Raw genomic sequence first — 22,925 nt, 5'->3', positions numbered from 1 at the left:
CTTCAGTACCAATGAAAGTTCAGCAGCATGGCCACTCATCAACAAAAAAATATCACACATAACTGTATGTTTCTCATTTGCATTTAGAAAGTGCTGGATTATGGAGATTGCAAGACCATAAAGCAATAAATTAAAAGAAGTACAACTTAAATATGACTGTGTGATCCACGAATACTTAAAAATCCTTTTCATTAAAAAAAAAAAAAAAAACCACTCGATCTGATGTGTAATCAACATCACTTGAATAATTAGTAAAGTTCTCAGTTTTACAAGATTGCAGCCATTCAGCATTGTTTTTAAACAGAAATAAAGTGTTACAACGTGAAAGTCAATTGGAAGGTATTACATTTTACATAATGAGAAAAGAAAGATCACAAATACAAAATCATATGCAAATTTCACAAGCACAAGTCTCTCATTGTTGTCAAAAAATATACTGCTGCTATAAAATAAAATTTTTCAAGAAACTATTACAAAATTTCCAATAAACGGCATTATTTTATAAGCAGAATTTCACCAAACAAATGAAAAGCAGTTAAGTATAAAACTTTAATTTCTGTTTGTTTAAATTAGGATTTATGGAAATTAACTTAATTATATAATTAAGGAATAAATAAATAAAATTAATCACAACTAGAACAACATATTATTCAATATAGCAACTTTAACACTCTCTTGGGCACATTTGATCTGCAATTTGATCACTTTTGTTTACCCTGTCTCCTTCAAACATTGTCACATCTTCTCCATCCAGTTAATTTCCATTTTCTAAAGCCACTGAAGAAATATAGAAAACAACAGCATCAATCAAAACAGTGGTGCTACTTTGGTAGACGGTTGCACGGATTTTGGCGATGTTTTGGCGATTTTCCTTTGGCGAGTAATGCAACTTATGGTAAACCCATTGCTGGATAAGTTATTTATGGTAACCGATACTTTGTTGTCATTTTATTTAAAAAATAATGCGTTTTATTGTGCATAAATTCCGTGTTTAAAATATTATTTATGGCTTTTAAATATTAAAAATCAATTTAATTTTGCATTTTTATTTGAAATAAAAATTTTACTGTTTATCATATTTTATGAAATTTTATGTTGTGGATGATGTAATCAATGACGTCACCTTACTTTAAAAGTAATTCGTTTTAATATGTATAAATTTAATCTAATGTTTTAAACATTATTTATGGCTCTTAAATATTAAAATACAATTTAATTTTGCATTTTTTTAAAAAAATGATTTTATTATGTATGAATTTTTAAATAATTTTAATTCTAGCCGTGATGTAATAAGCTCTCTGATTGGTTATAGAATATTTGTGCATTGGCGAGCTGTAATCAGCTCCCTGATTGGTTACTGACAATTTGTGCATTTCCGCGCCGTTTTAAAATTTAATTCATATCTTCGAATTCCTTCAAAGATGTTATCTAAATTATGATTCTGATTTTTTATTGTGGTACTTATCAGTAAAGAATAGGTTAAACACTCAAAAAAATGTAAGTACATATATTTCTTTTATTTTATAATTGTATACTTCAATTTTTGTTAAAAAAATTAATACACTATTTTCAGAAATTGCTGAGATAATTATTGTCCATATGTTTTAATGTTAATTATATTCTATATAACGTATTTTAAAGTATTTGAATTTAGTAATATTCTAATTCTTTTAAATGTTGGTATGATGGTTTTTCATTCGATATTCAATTTCAGTAATATTTTAATCTAATTAAACGTTGGCACAATGTTTTTTTATAGCGGTGTTTTTATTCTCTTCTTTGCTATATGAAAGTAATAATAACCTTACTTTAGTATTTTATACTCATAGTAAATGTATTTATTTACACTTGCCTGCCATATTAAAAAACGACATTTTCAACAAAAAATTAATCCATTACTTTTAACGATATTTATTTTTTTTAAGTTTCGAATACTTTACTATGCGTAAAAACAGCGTTTTTCAAGATGGCTGACGTTTTTAAAAATCGCGCCAACAATTGTGCCAACGTAAACCGCCAAAAACCCGTGCAACCGTCTACCAAAGTAGCACCAAAACAGTCAGTGCCACCGAAATTATCGTTGCAGCAGAAGCAATCAGCACTAGAATATGACTGCAAGAAGTGCGAAAGAAGGTACAAATATCGGGACTCTCCAGCTTTCGGGAAAAACGTGTGCGAAATGCAAAGTAAAGAACCATTTTGCCACGAGGTGTCCCAAGAACATTTATGAAGTTGGAATACCAAATAATGAACTAAGAATATATAATGAACATAGTGTATTTGTTGACTCTGTAATGATGAATCCACCAGTAAACGAGCATACTGAATTTAAAATAAGTGCAAAATCAATCAAAGATCTAACAAATTCTATTGATGAAGTAAATAAGGATATTCACAAGGTAAGTGAAACATGGGTGAAAAGTATTACAATGTATGTAAATAATAAGTATTTCAAGGTTAATTTTAAGTTAGATACTGGTGCAGAAGTAAATATTTTGCCTTTGTATGTTTTAAATAATGTTAAACTTAAGCCTAAACTTAATGAAACTGATTTGTTCTTAACCGCATATGGTAATTTTAAGTTAAAACCAGAAGGTACTCTTATAATTAATTGTTCAAATGAAAGGCTTAAGAATATACCTTTACAGTTTTATGTTCTTGATGTAAGATCTAAGCCTATATTAGGGTTAACATCTTGTTCTGCATTAAAGCTGATTGAAAGGATTGATTCCTTAAAGTGCAATATCATTAATAAAAATGATTTAATTGCTCAGTATAAAGATGTATTTACAGGTACAGGGCAATTTCCTGACGAGCCATATCATATAACCCTTAAAGATGATGCAATACCAGTAATACACCCCCCAAGACGTGTTCCTCAGGCTTTACAGCCTAAATTAAAAGATACTTTAGATAAACTTGAAAGAGAAGGGATAGTATCGAAAGTAAATAAACCAACTGATTGGGTTCAAAGTTTGGTTATAGTTGAAAAACCTAACGGGAGTCTGAGATTATGCTTGGATCCTAGAGATCTAAATAAAGTAATTAAAAGGGAACACTATCAAATTCCTTCTCCAGATGATATAATTAGTAGGTTAGAAGGTAAAAAAGTATTTTCAGTTGTAGATTTAAAAGATGGATTTTGGCATGTACCACTAGATGAAGCTAGTTCGGAACTATGTACATTTAATACTCTTTATGGAAGATATAAATTTAATAAAATGCCATTTGGAATATCCTCCGCCCCAGAAATATTTCAGAAAAGAAACCAAAAATTATTTGGTGATATTGAGGGTGTGGAAGTTTATTTTGATGATATCATAATTGCAGGATCTGATGAGGTTACTCATGATATAATTATGTCTAAGTTTCTTGAAAGAGCTAGGTCTCTAAATATAAAATTTAATTCTGATAAATTACAATATAGGGTACCGGAAGTCAAATATGTAGGCCAAATTATTTCTGAGTCAGGTGTAAAAGCCGATCCTAGTCATATTAAAGCAATTATTGATATGCCAACACCAAAATCAAAAACTGAAGTAAGGAGGTTGTTAGGAATGTTAAATTTTCTGTCAAAATTTATACCTAATGTATCTAAAGTTACTGCTCCTTTAAGAGAAATCATTCAAGAAAAGGTAGAATTTAATTGGGGAGAAACTCAGGAAGAGTCATTTAACAACATCAAACAACTGCTAACCAAAGCTCCAATTTTAAAAGTTTTCAGTGGTAATGAAGATATAATTATACAGTGTGATAGTTCGAAGGATGGCCTAGGATCGTGTCTAATTCAAAAGGGTAAGCCTGTATCATTTGTGTATCGCAGCCTGACTAACAGTGAAACCAACTATGCACAGATCGAAAAAGAGCTATTGGCCATAGTATTTTCTTTTGAAAAGTACCATAATTTTGTTTATGGACGGAAAGTCACAGTACAAAGTGATCATAAACCATTAATGGCAATTGTTAAGAAACCATTGCATAAAATTTCGTCTAGAATGCAAAGGATGATCTTGAAGTTACTAAAGTATGATTTTGAGATAAATTATGTTCCAGGTAATCAAATGCTTTTTGCTGACACTTTGTCACGTGCATATCCTGTGAATGAAACTATCAGTGATGATCCTGAAATGCTAAATGTTGTTCACATTATTTCGAAATATTTGCCTATGAGTGGTGCAATTTAGAAAAGAAACTGAATCAGATCCAGATTTGCAAATAGTTATGAAATATATTAAAGAGGGTTGGCCTAAATGTTACAAAAAAGTATATAGTAGTGTAAAAACATACTTTAAAGTTAAAAATGATCTTTATATTAATGACGACTTGTTATTTATTCCTGAAAAATTAGTTGTACCTTATGGTTTGAGAAAAGATATGTTGCAATTAATTCATGAAGCGCACTTTGGAATTGAGAAATGTAAACGTAGAGCCTGTGAAATTTTTTACTGGCCAGGTATGACAAATGACATTGAGCAGCTTGTTTCCAAATGTGAAATATGTGAAAAATTCAGAAATAGAAATCAAAAAGAACCTCTAATGCAACATGAAATTCCAACTAAACCATTCGAAAAAATTGCCCTTGATATCTTGCAATTTGGTAATCAAAATTACTTAGTAGTTATCGATTATTACTCTAAATGGATTGAGGTTTCTAGCATAAAAGATAAGACAGCAAATGAAATTATGATAAAGTTAAAATGCATCTTTGCCAGGTATGGTATTGCAAATGAAGTCGTTTGCGACAATAATCCCTGTAATAGCTACTTATTTAAGAAATTTGCTGAAGATTGGGATTTCGAACTTAAATTTAGTAGCCCCAGATATCCACAAAGTAATGGGTTGGCTGAAAAAGCTGTAGGAATAGTGAAAAATATCATAAGAAAAGTGCAAGATATAAGTGTAGGCTTAATGGAATATCGAAATACTCCAATTAGTGGAATAAATTTGTCTCCTGCACAACTGTTACTGTTACTTAATAGAAGATTAAGGACAAAATTACCTATCAGTAATAAATTGTTAAATATTAAGATAAACAAACCTTATTCTAAATTTCGTGCACTTCAAGCTAGGCAAAAATATTATTATGATAGAACCGCACAGAAACTGCCTGAGTTAAAACCTGGAGATAGTATAACCTTGTTCAACTTTAGAACTGGGCAATGGGATAAAGGTGAAATAATTTCAAAACATAAAGCTCCTAGATCCTATATTGTAAGAAATTGAAATCGGGAAATATTACGAAGAAACAGACGCCATATAAAATTTTCAAAATCACCTAACAAAGTTAATAATGATTATGATGATATAGTATTAGATAAAGAGGAAAATTCAAATGGAAGCCCTGAGAATGTTTCTGTGCCTGTTAATATAGGAAATCAACAGAATAATCTATCCAATAATACAATAACAAGAAGTGGACGGTTGATTAGACAACCTTCAAGATATAGAGACTTTGAAGATATAGAGAAATAATGTAACATAATGCATATATCATTTTTATGTACCTTTTTTTATTGTATGTCATATTGTGAATATACTTGTATTGATATTATTTGCTATTTTTATTATTGTTTATAAACTGGAGGAAGGGATGTGATGTATATTTAAATTAACTACAACTGTAACTGTAACTGAAAATAACTTTAACTTTAATGGCGCGATTCCGTTGTTGTGATGCACATGTTACTGTGCTAGCTGAATGTCATGTGAACTGTTTAAAAATGTAATAATAAAAGTTTTGAATTCTTGAGATATATACTCATTAGTTGAGTCTTCTTCTAAAGTACAGAAGTAATTAAATTCAACAAACTACACAAGAAGTTACAGTATCATCGTTGCATGATGACCAAGCTATCGATCTTTCTACTGTGAAAAACAGACACCAGAGATGCGGTTCATATAATGTCTCTTGAATGTAAAACAGTGGCTCACGGTAATCTGTTTTACAATATTAAACATGGTTTTAATCATTTCTCATATCACATATATAGGTAATGGGTACACAGCTCTTAAAAGAGGGTTGTTCATAAAACAACTGCCTAATGAACTTGTGCTTCAACAACTTGCTCAACGAAGTCAGAAATCTATTGGGATGCTAGCACACTTAAAACAAAAATTAGAGATACACTCCAAACCAAGAACAGCAACATCAAAATTACGATGAGCAACAAATATCTCCAAAAACACAACAGAAACATGCTATTTGGAGACTTGTCAGAGAAGATTAAACTAATATGAGTGCAAAAAGTAGAACACAGCAACCTACCTCTTATATGCTGTTTTTATGTGCCCTCCATGCGATAACAGAGAAGTAGAAGGACATATAGCTCCTAACGAATTAGATGAATGAGAGGTTATACTTATGTTCTAGTTTTAGTTAAATTTAAAGCTATAATTAATCCTGTGCAACAACCTTTTGTAAAATAACTAAAAGTCATTTTACAAAATTTGTTTAATATAAATAGTTTCCTCTCTGATGCCCGCGATGTTATTTTTATAATTTTTTTAACTAAAAACTCTAGAAATTCAATATTATGATACTAGAGACAATGAATTACATGAATTTAAAAAAATCTACTCTTGTCCATTACTCTGTGGGTGGTGGCAACACCTTCTAGAACTAACTCAAGGCCACGGCGCGTTTCCCAGGAGGAGGTGTGACGTCAGTGTCAGTAGGGATTGCATTTCATTTAACTCTCCCCATCCAGGACTGTGGTGGGTGGATTTCCGGAGTTTTGACGGTCACTCGGTCAGAAGTCATCCATAAGAATAGTCGACATTTTCTTTCTTTTTTCAGATATTTCCATATTATAACTATTCCACTTAAATTTTCGAAGGTAAGTTACGTTTTCTTTTTTCTCTCTCTTTTTTTTTTTTTTTTTTTTTAATGAATAAGTTTATACTTATCTGTGCTTTAAACAGTGCTTCTGTGTTAAGTATGTTATAATTATCATAAACTAAAGCGAGTACATACATTTATAGAAAGTAAACGTATTTAATCTTATTGTAAGCCTAATAGTGATTATATAAATATGATGACTTAATCATACTATTAATTTAATTTATAGCAGATAGTACTGTTTATCATCATGCTAATCGTTCAATCTCTAGCAGATGGCATTCTTTATCATCATGCTAGTCAATTTGTAATAAATAGCATCATTTACCAAGTTAAGTAAATTAAACAAATGTGTGACTTAAAAGTAGGATTATATTAAATGTAGGATTAATAAAAATTCAAAATTGTAAATACATTTTGTATGTTGCAAAATGCTTGCCTTTAAATATCTCGATACATTTGTCACAGGAACAGCGTATTTATTAAAATCCGAAGACCTTGAAAAATCTTGATAATATCTCTGTAACAAATACTAATTTTGTTTCTGATATCAATGCGAAAAAATACGCTATTTAAATTTTTGTGAGTTTATGCCTGATATTCTTAAAATTCACTTAATATAAAGTAAATCATTAAATATGAAGTTTTACAAAATTTTGTATTTAATTCTAGTTTAGATAATTAAATCCGATTATAACAATCTTTGCATGCAAGTGTTTCGTATTTTTTGTAAGTAAATAATTAAATTTATGCAACTCTTTATTTGACAAAAGATTTTTCTATCTAATTAGACATGATTCTTCAAAACTAGTTACCTGTTTCACTTTATACAATTAATAGATAAGTATGATTTTCTTTCTATTAGTCGTGAAGAAACATTAACTTATATAATTCTAGCGGCCCACCATCGGCCGAGCGGTTAAGTCGCTGAACACTGGTAATTCGGTCCGATGTTCGAATCCCGCGAACTGGCTGGCTGCATGGGTGTTTTCGGGGTTTTCCCCATGTGTAACGTGTATACGAGCCAGTTTCCCTTAGAAAATCCTCCACGAAGGCATCCCTCCCCTTAGGTAGATAGCCCTCGAGGCTTTGCCGTAATTAAAATAACCTAACCTATATTATTTTATGCTACAAATTTTAATGAAATTTAATAATGTATGCTCAGTTTAGAGTGTATTTAATAATGTATGCTCTGTACAAATTGTTTCGAATTGTAATGTATAATTTAGTCCATCCTAAGGGCATTATATGTTAGTAATTTTATTCGGCAGTAATAATGCAATGATAGTTGTGCTTTTCATTTGTTGTGTTCAATATCCCAGTTTAGGATTTGTTACATTTGCCTTCCACATAATACTGCTAAACCATGTTATAAAATTTTCCTGTAAAGATCAGAGGTTAGCTATTTAGATCCATATCAGACCTCTATCAGAGATTTGATATTTGCCATTTAAAATGCAAAATAATATGCAATTTTCTCTGTGCACCTAATGTCTCAAATAATTATAAAAACTTATTTAAATCGTTGCAAGCTTAGCGTTATTTTTTGCAAACATGAGTATTTATTATTATTCGGCAACATATGTCAAAAATAAGATTACTTATACTTATCAAAGATGTTTATTAGTCAAGGCATAAATTGTTGTAAGTATAATTAATACGACCCTTGACCAATAAACATCTCTGATTAATTATATTTGTTTTCAACTAATGATTTTATGTTGCTACATGATTCCAGGTAAAATAGCTTCATAATTTAAATCAGTTAGAATTTATCTCAATTTTTTAGGATCTATATCCTGCCTTCATATCTTAAGTTGTCTTTCTGTTTAATTATTGCGTACAAATAAAATTCCGATTCATTAAGTGTGAAGTTTCTTTCGTTAACAAGAGTTTCTCAGCGATTAAATTTGGTAAAATCAGTAATAACTTTTAATGGAATTAAAAATTCTAGTTATTCGTATCGAAAACATTCTAAAAATAAAAATCTCTTCACATTCTAATGAAAGCAAGGTATTTTCCAGATTTATAAACGATGAGAATTAAATATAAAAATTTCAGTTTAATAATAAGCTTGTCAGACGGATATTTAAGAAGGCACCCTTAAAGTTGGCGAGGACGAAAGTATCCCCACTGCAGTGACGTCACGAACTGCGCGCCGTGGCATTGAGTTAGTTCTAGGAGGTGTTGGCCGCGGCCTTGAGTTAGTTCCAGGAGGTGTTGGTGGTGGTAGCACTACGAAACCACCGCGCATCTCAGACTTTGAAACTTCTTGAGGTAGTAGGAAAAAAAAAAACTTAACATGAAACTGATGTAGTAGGGGGCAAAAAATCCTTTCTCTGGGCACGTTTCCAATAAATGACGAAATTTACAAATTTAAAAAAAATGTATGTAAGAATTGCATTATATATAATTTTTCACATTATTTTACAAATTGTCAGAAAAAATTTAAAAATAAACATTTATGTAATTTTTCTATAGCAGTGAAAATATAAGTACCTACATAATAAGGACGTTTGGCTAAATGGATAAAAAACCTCAGTAAAATAGGGATAAAAAAAGACTCCCCCCCCCGAAGAACATTTTTTTTTTTTTTTTTTTTTTTTTTTTTTGTGTGTGTGTGTGACGCGGTTCAAAGCATGTTCTGTCTTTTTGATACATGCACAGACCCACACTGCACAATTTCGCACATGTATCTTCTATAAGGTTTCTTCCTTGTGCTACAAAATGTACACGGCCTGGATCTAAATTTTACTGGTATAGGTCCAGCGTTATTTAGTTTCTTTTCATCTGGCACATGAAATTTGTGGTTTTTTATGTTAATGGGGGGCCTTGGTCTTTTTGGCTTTGGTACAGATCCTTCGTTTCCCGTTCAAATTTATTTTATTCGTATTTCATCCCAAAATATTCAGAAAATATTTTAAACTTAACTAAAACTTTCACAATTTCTATTTTTAATTATAGCAAAGTATATTTACATTAAATTTAAACCACAGGAAATAATTTATAAAATCACAATACTAGCTTGGAGAGCAAGTGTGTTAAGGTCAGAGAAAAGTCTCTAGAAAAGAAAGACCTTTTTACTGGGCAGGCGCATGTATTGTTTAGTAATAAAATAACTCTTCTGTTTCAAAATCCCTTATCTATATTTGGGTAAAATTAAACATTCCTATTTGAGAAGCAAGCAAACGCCATTTCAAGGTGCAACCACTGTGACTCTAGAGCATTGTGACACAATGCTCTAGTGGCGCAGTGGTCGCGCCCTGAAACCACAAAGCAAATGCCATACATATAGAGGGTTTTTTTAATATATGCAGTTTAATTATTGCTATTTTTTATTGTTTATGACAGAAATCATGATGTGCGATGAATAACTTTTGAAATTTAAAGTTGTTTATATTAATAAAAGGAAGTTATTTTGCCTCGCTCAAAACGAATTTTAAAAGACATCCGAGTTGAAGTGCTAAGACCTAAAACATGTATGATTCTGCAGTCATTTTGTGTTATTTAAAGGTAAAAGATCGATAATCAATTGATTTTCACTCAAAAATTTCGGAAAGAAGAGGAGAAAATATTCGAAAATTGGTGGTTTCAGGGCGCAATCGCTTCGCGTCGAAGGGTTAAGACTATAAAAATTGTTTTCTTGTCCCTTGTGTAGTTTTATAACTTGTTGAAGTTTAATAATAACGAATACCATTTGATTTTTGAAAAAAAAAAAAAAACTTTTTATGTACACAAACGTTTAGTACATCAAGACGTGCCTCTCAGGCTCAGTGCGCCCGAATGTGTTCTGAAACATATTGTTGCGCAATGTAGAAGCGCAGTGAGATAGCTTTCCCGCAAAGCCGTTTTAGGGTTGCCATAAAATGTCAAAGGAAAACAGAGTTGCCACATTTGGCGAGAAATCGTCCATTTGGGGCAAAATTGGCTATATACCATGAACAGATGGAGAACCTTCTGGGACGAATTCTTACCAGTTTAGCCTAGAATGCTCTCGAACACAAGCCGAAAGCTATATAAACATTGCTGATACGCAGTCAATCAGAGTGCCTTGTCGAGAGGGCGAGAGAGTGTGCCACGTCTAGAGCGCCAGATAGTTAGTCAGTCCGTGCGGAGTCGATCGATTTGACAGCCGGCCAGCGAGTGCCGAGTGGGTCGTCGAGAACATCGAAAGAGTGTCTTCGAATATTGCGGTTAGTGCACCATCGAGAGAGCGTGTTGAGCTCTGGGAATGAGTGAGCCGAAGAGTCAGGAGCTGTGCTCTGTGCGTCATCGAGTGCATCGCGAATTGTAGCCTGGAGAGTATCGAGAGTACGTGCAAGCAGAGAACGACCAAGCAGAGTCGGGAGCTGTATTCTGGTGCTTTGCAGTGAAGCTGTCTCCACCATTTTTGCCTGACATTGTGAATACTGTGTCGCTGATTGTGTCAGCGTGTTTATAGTAGATCTTCGACGACTGTAAAAAAATGACTTTGGAGCTGTCCTGATTAATATTGGCTAAATAAAGTGTGTTTGGATATTTCGTCAAGTAGTGTCGTCGTTATTCACTCCAAATTCTCACGAACCCCATACGAAAGTGAAGGAAGAAAGTAACGTAACAACTGGTGTCAGAAAAGAAAAACGCAACAATATTGTGCTCGATAGAGTGTTAAGAGTATCTTGGTTAGTTTAAGTATCTTGATTAAGGTTTCTTGAATAATAATGGTATCATATCACATTTAAATCAAAAAAAAAAAAAAAGAAAAAAGAAAAAGAAAAAGAAAAAAAAATAAAAAACTACACCAAAAATATTTTCAAATTTTTGGGGTAGATAACTGCTCTAACAATTTTTTTGGTTATGGGTACAGAAGTTTCAGAAACTGATACAAGACAAGTTTAGAAAACTAAGAGATAAGCTGAATCTATATCAATAGTTGAAAATAAATTATTCAGATATTTATCAAGGGGGGAAAATGTATTTGTGACTGTACATGACTTTTTCAAAAATGAAACACAAGTTTTTTTTGTTTTTTTTTCACATAGGAAAATAATTCTTGTACACCTCTTTGAATTCCGATGAATTCAGCTCTCAAAGTATAAAACAAACTCCACAATCAAAAGCTCGAGAAATTTAATTTGAAAAACGTGTTTATGATCATGAAAAATTACATTGATGTATAAACTACACATATGCATTACAATACACTTGTAAGAGATTTAATACCAATTTGATAAAAAATCAAAAATACTTCTACAGAATTATTATTATTCTAGATAATAAGCAAGAGGAATCATGTGTATGGCTTTAAATGAATTATAATAAATAAACATTTATAAACTTCAGCCTTAATACTTTACAATAATGGTGCAAAAATTATTTATTTCTGGCATATAATTTAAATAACATGAAAACGCATATAAAGTATTGAAAAAGAAAATATGGGAAACAAAGTCTACCTTTCCATCCCAGACACTGGATTCAACCCATGCAACAGAATTGAAAAGAGCAGCTGTCCCTCCATAGCAGGCATTAGTGGAATCAACACCTTCTACATCATGGTTGCCTCTCTCCTTAAACAGTTCCATAAGCACAGTTTTTACACTTTTTGACTTTCAATGATAGTTTCAGTTCCAACTTCAAGTCGCCCTATTTGGCTGTAACTTAAACCTCGTTTCTGCATAAGCTGTTCTACAACTGTCAGGCACAAGGAATTAATGTCCTCTCGGTCAGAACAAAAATTCATCCTGTTCTGACCCAGGCCAATGGTGTACTTGCCCTTGGAAATATTGTCATCAACTTCAAGCTCCTCTTGGTCTGCGTAATATGATGGAAAATATATCTTAATATCGATGATTCCAACATCCTCAGGAAAGCTGGGGTGTCCATTATGGCTGTTCATTGTTAACTAAAATCCAAAAGTGAATGTTAACAGTAATTTTAAAATGTTTTCTTTCATTTAATATGTGATAGCAGAGTAGCAGAATAAAATACAAGCATATAACAAATATTAAAATTATTAAATTGCAAATTCAAAAATGGGAAATATTTTTAGCTGCGTAAGGAACAGCAGAATATAAATAAAATATACAAACTGAAAACAATGTTTGTGCTCTTTATATATATATGCATATGCTTAACCAGCTACATGATGAATAAACGTTCTGTAGAAAATTATACAAGTTAAATTTAATAATGTGTTTAGTAAATTTTTGCTGAATTTGACAGAAACAAAATAAAGAAATGGACGACAAACATGATCATAAAACCATAGCAGGCGCCGCTTAAATGCGATACATTTGTTCCCGACCATTCTGATCACATTAAATTATATTTCAACACAGCAACAGAATTTAACTAATTTAAAATAAAAATATCAGGAAATATATAAAAGGGCATTTTCAGAGTATTTTATATAAGAAAATGCAAAAGCTTGTTTATGAACTATTCATAACATTTCAGTAAAATATCTGAGTCCGTCATTGGAAGAGAACATGCTAATGCAAAATTTTAAATTAAGGTAAAAAAGCAACCTTAGTTTGACGTAGATATATTCAGGAAATCCCCCTCCTCATGGGAAAAGAAAACGTCCTGCAGAATTTTTTTCTTGGGAGGACTCCTGAAATAGAAAGACTTTGAACTGATTGCCCTCAAAACCAATAGAATTATTCAAAATCTACATCAAACTAGGGTTGTTTTTTGCCTAATTTTAAATTGTCAACTGAAATCAAATACAAGCTATTTGATGATTAAACCCTCACTTGGTGACATTTCTCTGTCACTTAAAATTTTTATAATCTGTTTCGATCTTATTGTGCAAATTTATCTTTTAACTTGGCGACTTTACTTCAACCTAAGAAAACTTATTTTATAATATTTTGTTCACATTAGTCAAATTGTTGATCAAATTAAGCGATATATATGGATCATCCAAGGAAAGTGACCCTACATTCGGTTTGAGAAATGGTTTAATGATATTAATATAAAATAGTATACAAAAGAAGGATTACAGACATAATAAATATGCTACACAAAGTCAACTTGTAAGTTGAAACAAGTCTCCCAGCGCTGGGGTTGGTTGTGAAATTAATTTTCAACGGCAGCTTAGGCCTCATTATCGTCAGCAAATCAGAGATTTCTTGAGTGGACCAAAGATGTGATAGTCAAATGGTGAGAGGTCTGGGCTGTAAGGAGGATGTTCGAGAACCTCCCAGTAGAATTGCTATAACAATCTTTGGCATGCCACATTGTTATAGGAAGGCTCTCCATTAGGCTACTGCCCAGGGGGTGTCTGGTCCGAGCAGTCGCACGTGAAGGTTCTCTTAGCACGGCTCTCGGTTTTACCAAGTCGATTTGATTTTTCTTCTACGATCAGTTGTTAGCACATAAAAGGTTGCTCACCGGTCTTAAGTGACCAAAGAGTAGTAAAAAGGCCTTAGTGCGATTTTACTGATTCTTTGCATCCATTTTTTCCTGATGACTGAACTGTTTTAAGGACTTGATCAACATGTCACTGGTCAAACTAATCTTCGCTCGATATGCGGAATTAACCTCCAAAGAGAAGGATTTACCTTTGACTGAGGATGAAAGAATTGATCTGGATTTTCTATTAAAACTTCTCCCTTATCGGATAAAGTACGAGCAAGTCTGAACTAGGCTTAGCGCAAATCGGTTCTAACCGGTTAGCGTCTAATGAAATTGATTCATGCTGATGTCTCCCAACAAGATATGCATTGAACTGCTGTTACCAAAAGTACGAAACGTACTCTGAGCGATACAGAATCGGACCCTCTGAGGTGCAAAACAAATTTGATGCTCTTGCGTACATAGCTGATGATGACTCCGCACTCACTGCTGAACAGTACACGCACAGTACCAGACATGAAGGTGATGTTAGATTGAAACGAAATCCCAAACCGAAGGCTCCCAAAAGTTTAAAAATCTTGCCTAGTCAGGAGGTAGGTAGTAAAATTACACATACATTGAGTTCTGAGTTTGCGGTCAGCAGCCACGATAATGTGGCGCCCTCTCGTGAAGGAACTGAGAAATAGGCTGCAACGAGTAGGTCTCAAACCGAAAACGCAGCGCGACCAGTCAGTTATCCAGATGAGGTCATGTGCCCGACTGGGCGAACTGACGCTCATATTCCCCAGGCTGGCGCAACTCAAATGAACACCATGGAGGAGAGACTTTAGTGAAAATGCCACTAATGGTGAGGATAACAATATTGTGGACACGGACGCTAGTACGTCTAAACAAAATACATAAAAACAAATACATGAAAACATAGAAGCGGAATTTGTGAAAAAGTCACGGATACTACCCATAACTGTTAAAGTAGATTACCCTACTTGGAAAAACATAGCTAGGGCACTTAAACAGAGAAACATTGAGTTTAACTCTAATAAGAATAATAAAGGGATTAAAATTTTCATCAGAAACCCTGAACATTACAGGCAGACTGTTACTTATTTAAAAGACACGAAAGTGGAACATCACTTTTTCACGCTTCCTGAGGATAAAGACATAAAAGTAGTGATAAGAGGTCTCTTAAGAGATACAGATACGGTAGAAATACAAGAGGAGTTAGAGGATTTATGATACAAAGTTGAATCAGTTAAGCAACTTACGCGCAGAAGAAAATTGGAGGTTATTAAACTCCCGCTATTTTTAGTTACTCTGCCTAAGAAACCCAAATCCAAAGATATACGCAACGAAACTCACATATGTGACCTAGGAATTTTGCCCAAAATTATAAAGGTAGATCGGGCACGCTACAATGCTATAGGTGCTAAGGATTTCAATCATACGCAAAATGGTTGTAACTATGCACCCAAGTACGTGAGATGTGGAGAGGGACATTTGTCCTTTGAATGCCCTAATAAAAACTCTGACTTGCCACCACGTTGTGCGAACTGTAAACAATCTCCCACCTCGAACTTTAGGGGGTGTGAGATGTTCCCTAAAAAGAAACAGTATAAGCCAAAAGTCTATACTAGTAGGGTTATAGAAAATAAAACATTTACACAAGCCCTGTCTACTGGTTTGTATGCAGACATGATCAAGGAAGCAAAAACTGTTTTTGCACACCTGGCCGAGCTTGTATCGGTCATAAAGAGCTCCGGCTTTCTTTTAACACAGCAAATAGGGCAAAATGTACCTACTCATAAGGACAAAACTACCATAAATCAAGATCTTAATGGATAGGTACACCACACAAGGAGATCCTATAAAATTAGCATTCTGGAACGCTCATGCCATTCAGAACAAGTTGACGACTTTTTTAAACTTAACAATCACAATATTGATATTGCCCTTGTAACAGAGACTTTTGCCACGCCATGCGTGCGTATAAATTTGCCTAATTACCGCACATATAGGTGTGATAGTTTGAGTCACCGGGGTGGGGGGGCGCAATTTATGTGCGCAACTCACTCCAGTCCTGTTTGATTAGCCAAGATAGAAACAACGGACATGAGATGGTCACAGTCTCAGTGTACTTACCGCAATATGGTAATTTGAATTTCATTTCATTTTATAATCCGCCCAGGAAACTACTGACGGAAAGTCTTCTTTCCAAACTTCTCTCTGACACTAATAAGTATATCCTGACGGGTGATCTCAACGCAAAGCACTCCGAGTGGGGGTGCCGTAAAACTAACCAAAATGGTAAAGTCCTCTATGAATTTATAAATAATCACCCAGTTGCCCTGCATGTTACTGAGGAGTATACGTACAGACCACAGAACCCGAGAAATGCAGACCTTCTTGATATTCTTCTGACAAATACTTCAATCCCTATTTATACTGAAGTAAAGCACGAATTGAGCTCTGACCATATACCGGTCATTGCTTAACTAGGCACTACTAAAGAGGCAGAAAATGAAATGATCCGCACGACTGACTGGAAAAAGTTAAAGAAGTTTCTCAGTCAGAATCCGCCCATCTTTGATACTCTGAACTCGCGGAAAGATATAGATGATGCAGTTGATACCCTCACTGATTCAATCAATAATGCTATTGAAAATGCATCTAGACACGTGAGAAGAAATAATAACGCTGGCATTCTGCCACAGGAAATTAGAGAGATGATTAAGGACCGGAATAGGATGAGGAAAGCGTGGCACCTTACATGGAGCCCTCACGTTAAAAGAGATATGAACAAATTAAATAAATTAATTAAAAAGAAAATAGATGAGCATAAGAGAGATGTATGGGAGGAAAAAATTCAGAATCTTAGTCCGAATGATGGCACTCTCTGGACGTTCATGCGTAACTTGAAAAGGCAGCGTACATGCAATAATCCGATTTATACTGAAAACTCTTTTGCTCTCAATAATAAAGACAAATCGACAGTCCTTGCGGACCATTTAGAAGAGCAGTTCAGACCTAACATGACGCCCATGGACATTAATTTTGTCAATGAGGCATGCTACTTTGTTAGGGAATGGCTTAATGCCCACACTGCTAAGAGATACATGGCCACTGCTACCCCCAGTGAGATCAAAGAAATCACAAAGAAGTCAAAAAAGCCCCTGGCATAGACGGTATTAATAATCACGCACTTAGAAATCTGCCCTGCAATGTGACAAAATTCACGAGTATTATCAATGCGTGTCTTAGTCAATGCTATTTTCCCACAAAATGGAAAATCGCAAAAGATATTTTATTGCCTAAGACCGGCAAGGATAACACTAAGCCAGATGGGTACAGGCCCATTAGCTTGCTTCCGGGACTAGGAAAGGTCTTTGAGAGAATAATCTACAGCAGATTGAAAAACTATATTGAATTACTGCCTCCGGAAGAATTTGGTTTCCGGAGAAAGCTTTCAACTACGAAGCAGCTGGTTCGGCTCGTCGAGTTTTGTGTGGATGCGCTCCACAAGAAACAAAATATTGCCTTACTCATGCTAGACGTGGTGAAGGCATTCGACCGCGTCTGGCATGAGGGGCTTATTTATAAACTTATAAATCTCCCTATGGATAGAGAGCTGATTCAGCTAATTATGTCTTTCATCACTAATAGGAAATTCACTGTGGCTATTGGAAAGAACATCTCCAGTTTACGCACCCTGAGTTGAGGCGTCCGACAGGGGTCCATTTTAGGCCCCGTCCTGTATTTATTTTATGTTCATGACTTCCCTAGGGCTCACATTGGCAAAAATTACTTTCTTGGGTGCTATGCGGACGATACGGCATTAGCCGTAAAGTCCGCAAACGCACACCATGCAGTCAAGAAGTTACAGGAGCTTCTTTCTACCAGAGGTAGAAAAGTGGTGTACGACTTGGAGGATTGCCAGCAAGTCGCAATTATTAATGATAAGGAGGAAAAATACACAGTTGACTATTAATAGCAAGCTCTTCTTATTCTCTGAAGAGATTCCTAGAGTTAGTAAGGCGAAATATTTGGGAGTAATGCTAAATGAAAGATTAAATTGGGGAGATCATATAACAGAGGTCAGAAGAAAAATTTGTACTGTTGTAAATAGTCTCATCCATATATTGGGTAATTATTCTAGCTTAGACCTCAGGAAAAAGAGGCTAGTTTATATCACGGTAATTAGGCCATTGATGACTTATGCGTCGCCGGCTTGGTGAACGGCTACCAAGGAGGATATAAAAAGACTTCAAATCATGCAAAACAAAGTTCTAAGGCTTATCACCCATGCTGACTTTTTTGTGAGCAATGCTACACTGCACTGTGACTTAAAACTGAACACTCTAGATGGGCACCTGAATAAGATCAACAGGAAATTCTTCACGAAAGCTCTGAACTGTGACCATATGAGAAATTTTGATATCTTTACCTACGAAATATTGAATAAGGACGCCAAACTGCGCCCACTTGCGGCCCACCTTATCAGGGACCCGAACTTTCCCACCTAGTGCCCACCTGTAAATAATGTACCTAATGTGTTTATTAGCATTCTTAATTTTGTATCTTACTCATTTATTGTACTGTGTATTTCTTAAATTCACTAGTTTTATTCACATTCTACGCTCATTTTATGACTTCCACTTAGTCACGCCTTTGCCGGGCCGGTTACTTGCTAGTGAGCTCTTGCGTTGCTGGTCTTCCTATTCTTTATCCTCCTTACAGCGGACATTATGTGACTCCTCCTTACGGCGGACATTATGTGAAGATAGTTCTATGTTATTGTGCCCATCTGGCAGAAATTTGATTGAGCCAGATAAACTACTGATCTCAGTGGTATTCTGGCTATAAGTTATCAGTCAGTCAGTCAGTCATTGTTATAGCAATTCCACTTATGAGGGTGAGCATTATCTTGCACGAGGATAACCCTATGTGACAGCGTGGCATTTCGTGGGTTCTTCATATTCTGTCTCAGTTTCTGAAATGTGGCACAGTATGTAGCAGCAGTAACAGTCAAGTCCATAAGTAGTCATTCCAACAGTAGTGGGCTATTAACATCAAAGAAGCACATTAACATGACTTTACCAGCTCTAATGGACATGCGAGTCTTCTTCAGGCATGGGGATGAAAAGTGTTCCTATTTTATGCTCATGCTTTTGGTGGCTGAATCAAAGGGATGGCACCATGTTTCATCAGCAGCAATGATTCTTGAAAGGAACTGGTTCCCCATTTCATGTTACCACATAAGGTGTTGCATGGAAACAGACCGATGAATCTTCTGTTTCTCTGTCAAATGTTTTGGCACCATTGCGCACAAACCTTGCGGTATCGCAACTTTTCAGGCAGTACTGTGCGCACACTTCCTTTGCTCATAGACATTTCTTCTATTTCTCGAGTGATGATTCGCAGATTAATTTTCACAAGACAGTCTACATCTGTAACTGCTTCCTGGGTGATCACCACATGCGCTTGACCAGGTCGTGGCCCGTGTTCAGTAATGCTTCTTCCACTATGAAAATCTCTACACCATCGGAATACCGATCCGCATTTCATACACTCCCATTACATACTGTTACATTACTTTCTTTTCCTTCATGTTCGTATGGGGGGTTCGTATGGATTTGGAGTGAATAATGACGACACTACTTGATGAAGTATCGAAACACACTTTATTAGCCAGTATTGTCAGGACAGCTCTAAAACACGTTATACAGTCGTCCATGAACTAGTATAAACACGCTGACACAATCAGTGACACAACCTTTAGGTTATCAGGCTATAATGGTGGAAACAGCTTCACTGCAAAGCACCAGAGTAAAGCTCCCGACTCTGCTCGGTCGTTCTCGGAACTCCACGTACTCTCGAGACTCTCCACGCTACATCTCGCGATGCATTCCATGACACACAGAGCACCGCTCCCGACTCTTCGGTTCAGTCGTTCCCGGAGCTCAACACGCTCTCTCGACAATGCACTAACTGTGATACACTAAGAGACTCCTTCGGTGAACTCGACGACCCACTCGGCACTCGCTGCCCGGCTGTCAACTCAATCGACTCCGCAGGGATTGACTCTCTAGACGAGACACCAACTCGATACTATCTCACTCTCGACGAGGCACACTCTCACACTAACTGACTGTGGACCAGCAGGGTTTATATAGCTTTTGGCTTGTGTTCGAGAACATTCTGGGCTAAACTGGTAAGAATTCGTTCCAGAAAGTTTTCCATCCGTCCATGGCATATCGCCAATTTTGTCGCCAAATGTCACCAAATCAGCAATTTCTCGCCAAATGTGGCAACCCTGCTTTCTCTTGCCATTTTATGGCAACCCTAAAACTGCTTTGCGGGGAACCCATCTTACCGCGCCTGTACATTTCATAACAATACTCATTCATGATAGTTAGTTGACACTAGATATTATACTTCCAAGGCACTATGCCAAACATGTAAAATGACCCCTTAGTTTCCACAATCACAAAAGCATATTTTTCCTTTGTCAATTCAGGACTCAATAACTGAAATATATAGGAGTTGGTTAGAAGCCAATGTGGTTAAGTCCCAAAAACAAAAATTGAGAAAATGTTTTTTGATACATTAATTTTTAAAATTCTTGGTTTATTAATTTTATCAGAAAAGTATATAATGTCTTTTTTCGAAGTGTAAACTCTGCAAAAAAAAAAAAGAAAGCAAAAAAAAAAAAAAAAGAGAGAGATATGTACAGGATGTGTAAATAAAAACGTAAGTATTTATTGGAACACTTGACAGCATCTTAAAAATTTTAGGACTTGTATCTTTTGGCACCTGAAAAAGATAAGAAATTCCCCTTGACATTTTTTATTTAACATTTCCTGTTTCCCTTGACGTTTTTATCAGTCACAGTTTTTATAGTTATTAAAGAAAATTTATTTAATGTTTTTGATAACACAAAAATTTTCACAAACACTTCAACAACGTAATATTTTTATATTTTAACCAAAGTTTAGATATTTCAAATTTAAAAAAAGCACGTACATAAAACTCAAACAAATTCTAAATAGCAGTTACAGTTATGAATTTGATGTTTTTTAGAAGAAAAATTTAATTTTTATTCCAAAGTTTATATAAAAGAAAACATTGATAAAAGGTGGCCTTATTCACAATGGCTTCTGAAATTATTATACAATATATTCAGAAGCTATTAAAAAGGGCTGTCTGACCTAGAAAAAAAGGAAGCAACAAGTAAATCCTTTAATAACTATGAAGAATATTATTTATTTCATCAAAATTTACAAAAATCAGAAAATATCAAAAACTGGACTTAACCGCGTTGTCTTCTGAGCGACTCTCTCTCTCTCTATATATATAATGTTGTATGATCTTAAATTCACGTAGTTCGAAAATATATGACTATATGATATATATATATGACTTAGTCTAAATCGAAAACAATTTCAATATTTAAAAGCAGCAAACTTGACTACACAATCAAATCTTGATTAAATAATTACAGTTAAATTTAAGTTAATAAAATATAATATAAATTTAAAATAAGTTACTATTTATTTTTACATGTTAATTATCAAACAATGCAATATTTTTACAAAAACAATTAAACTGATAAAATACTAGATAAAATTTTATCCAAGAATTTAGACAGATTAAGAAATTAAGACACAATAACACGCCGAATAACTACTAATTCAGAAGTCAAACAACAAAAATCAGCGTTATATTTTGAAAAATTTCGCAGGGCTAGTTTCGATGGTTTTACCGAACCACCATCCTCAGCTGCAAAACCGCAGATGAACAAGATAGGAAATAATGACTAGATAAGATAAGAAAGCCTGGACAATAAGTAAGTGGCGCCATCTGTTGATGAAACCAGAATTAAAACATAATTTCTTTAAAGGCCGAAGGCAAAGACGGATTGGAATTAGGATCGTTAACTAGAACAGAAAGATTTTTTTGAATGTGAAATGCCTCTAGAAAATCCAATCCTCCAATGGAAGATGTTTTTTGAATAATTTTGGCAGCAGAAAAATTGAAAGTGTGATTTTCGAACCAACAATGTTGAGCAATATATTAAGTGATATAATTTAAAAGATGTTATTATTTACTTAATACTTAAGCCAAGCTTGAAAACCAAAAAAGAAAAAACACCTGAGTAAAACCTGTAAAGCCTGAGGAACACGTCTTGGGGTATTACTGGTATTGCATCTTGGGTTTGAACACGTCTTGGGGTATTACTGGGTGTATTACTGGTATTGCATCATCTTTAAGGGTTATATGATATGGTTCGTCAGGAAATTGCCCTATACCTGTAAATACATCTTTATACTGAGCAATTAAATCATTTTTATTAATGATATTGCATTTTAAGGAATCAATCCTTTCAATTAGCTTTAATGCAGAACAAGCTGTTAACCCTAATATAGGCTTAGATCTTACATGAAGAACATAAAACTGTAAAGGTACATTCTTAAGCCTTTCAGCTGAACAATTAATTATAAGAGTACCTTCTGGTTTTAACTTAAAATTACCATATGCAGGTAAAGAACAAATCAGTTTCATTAAGTTTAACATTATTTAAAACATACAAAGGCAAAATATTTACTTCTGCACCAATATCATAAATAATATATTACCATAAGTTGTAATTAATGTATTTTAATATTTAACAGCTTATTTATGGCTGTTAAATATTAAAATACAATTTAATTTTGCATTTGTTTTAAAAATGATTTTATTATGAGTGATT

General features: G+C 34.2%; 1 pseudogene across 1 annotated transcript in view; it reads right to left on the bottom strand.

Annotated features, from left to right (window-relative positions):
• The window catches only part of LOC118196816 (hydroxymethylglutaryl-CoA synthase 1-like), a 119,283-nt pseudogene that overhangs the window by 26,786 nt on the left and 69,572 nt on the right, over nucleotides 1-22,925 (bottom strand). Inside the window, exon 4 of the transcript XR_015039599.1 lies at nucleotides 12,280-12,722. The product of XR_015039599.1 is annotated as a hydroxymethylglutaryl-CoA synthase 1-like (transcript). The remainder of the gene's footprint in view (nucleotides 1-12,279; nucleotides 12,723-22,925) is intronic.

The sequence above is a fragment of the Stegodyphus dumicola genome, chromosome 2 (genome assembly GCF_044657685.1).
Source record: "Stegodyphus dumicola isolate Sdum_Otavi_A_Nest chromosome 2, ASM4465768v1".
NCBI classification, from domain to species: Eukaryota; Metazoa; Arthropoda; class Arachnida; order Araneae; family Eresidae; genus Stegodyphus; species Stegodyphus dumicola.
The sequence above is the reverse complement of the archived record's forward strand: the minus strand, read 5'-3'. Positions and strand labels throughout refer to the sequence as shown.